The sequence below is a fragment of the Photinus pyralis genome, unplaced genomic scaffold (assembly GCF_008802855.1).
Source record: "Photinus pyralis isolate 1611_PpyrPB1 unplaced genomic scaffold, Ppyr1.3 Ppyr1.4_unclustered_Scaffold2371, whole genome shotgun sequence".
Classification (NCBI taxonomy): Eukaryota; Metazoa; Arthropoda; class Insecta; order Coleoptera; family Lampyridae; genus Photinus; species Photinus pyralis.
This window is the reverse complement of record NW_022171192.1, coordinates 22889-24981: the sequence shown is the minus strand read 5'-3', so window position 1 is coordinate 24981 and position 2093 is coordinate 22889. Positions and strand designations below refer to the sequence as shown.

The 2093-nt window shown below is 35.6% G+C and overlaps 1 long non-coding RNA gene across 1 annotated transcript; it reads right to left on the bottom strand.

Annotated features, from left to right (window-relative positions):
• Positions 1-482: 482 nt before the first annotated feature.
• On the bottom strand, positions 483-1437 carry LOC116181828. Its single transcript, XR_004147348.1, has 2 exons — positions 1264-1437; positions 483-1221 (listed from the first exon to the last, which is right to left on the bottom strand). It is a non-coding gene; the product is annotated as an uncharacterized LOC116181828 (long non-coding RNA).
• Between the last annotated feature and the right edge of the window lie 656 nt (positions 1438-2093).

The following is a 2093-nucleotide window of genomic DNA, read 5'->3' as shown; positions in this document are numbered from 1 at the left end:
AGAACCTTTATATTTCAATCGATTCGGACGGTGAAAGGTGCATCTGATAGCTAATAATTCGAGCTAAATATTCCCCATTGAACGTACCGTCTGGCAAGTCTCTTAAAAAAATTATTACAGAGTATATAGTTCAATGATTTATATAAAACATGACAGTACTATGAAGTTAGGTTATAAAAAATTACTGATATTCAGTTTTTATTTGTAAATTTTTTTAAGTTGGAAGCAAATTTGATCAAAATGGCGGATAGCCGGTTACTTTCTGTGGTGCTATACAGTGCGAACAGTGCTTTACTATGCCGCTTCAATAAATAATGACGTTATAAATTATTTGCCGCAACAGGCGCGGGGCACCAATACTAATTTATAACCTTAAACTTCAAAACAAATTAAACATTTGACATATGATTATATTTAACCTAAATAAAGATTTAATCACCTTGTAAGTTTCCAAATGATGTGAAATTATACGAATAGGAAAAATTGCTACAACAATTGAAACAATTTTATTTCTTTTACAAATCGTTAATATTGAAGTAATTGGATAAATCACATGTTATAAACAACTGTTCGAAGATCTCGTCACCATAATTAAGACAGGGGGTTCACTCTTTTCTTTGTTTTCGAAGCCGACATGTAAGTGCCGTTGCATAATGCTTCAAACGGTAGCTTCTATACCTGCTCGTAATTCGGCAATGGTGTGTAAACGGTTTCGAATACGTTGACATCTCGTAAATTTGCATGCAATATTTTAGACGGTTATGCAAGTCCGGACGATGAGTTCTTGTAACACGGTTACTTTAAAGGATAGAAGTAAAATTTTCTCCATGCAATAGTGTCCCACGTTCTGTATGAGATACCCGTTAGTGGGACAAAGTGTCACAGCTGCTTTTTCCGACTTTGCTCAAGACGAGCAAGAACATCTTTTACAACCTCCTTATTAGCAATCACTAAGGGGCCAGGTGACTTCCCAGAAGCAAGACTTCCTGTATGCGAAGCCGTTCAAGTAAATGACGAGCATTTAGGCGTATATTGTTGTAGTCTTCGTCACGGTTGACAATCGTTTATCGAAACTCCTGTATACACAAACGTATCAAGTGCTCCCAAACTTCACTTTCGTCTTTAGTTCCATTACGGAAACATGACTGCAAACGCATCTTATTCTCTTCTAAGAAGTAAAAGGCTTGTCGAAGTAAACCTATTGCTTATTACACGCCACAACTAAAAAAACGTTTGTTTGTAATTTACAAGTAATTTACCCACCTTGTAAATATTCGAAAGAAACTGGTAGTCTTGAAAAAAGCCGTGTTGAAAGGGACGATAGTAATAAGAATCACAAATTATAGTTTGTGAAATTATAGGTTATATTTTGTATTGGAGCACATATACCTGGTTACGGCAAATGCTCAAAAAAAATTCTAGTAACTTTAATGTTGGGGATTGTATCACCTGTTTAGAGATGGGATTATATTTATATAAAACATGACAGTACTATGAAGTTAGGTTATAAAAAAATTACTGATATTCAGTTTTTATTTTTAAATTTTTTTAAGTTGGCAGCAAATTTTCACCAAAATGGCGGATGATTGTGTTACTTTCTATATCTAGTGACTTTAGTATATAGGTGCACATACACGATACCTGGTTGCGGCAAATAATTACTATTGTCATATTTTATAAGAGCGGTGCAGCATATATTGATCTCTCAGTATGCGCACGTGTGTAAATATACGAGATATCGCGTTTTAAGTGTTTTCAATGGTGTCAAATTACAAATCGTTATATTTCCTTTATTTATAGTCCGAACTCGATAAATATTCAGTATTCAGAGGTTGGAGAAATTGAGGCACCCGTTTCCATCCTTTCGGCACTTCTATCTCCATTCCGAAATTCTGACCATCCCATCGGTTAGATTACATCGAGAGCTTTCCAAAGATACCTATAAAGACCCATCTACGACGCACCGTTCACGAGATATCGCGTTTTAAGTGTTTTCGGTGGTGTCAAATTACAAATTGCTATATCTCCGTTATTTACCGACCGATCTCGCTGAAATTTGGTATCGAGAGGTTTGGGGACCAGGGCCATTCGAT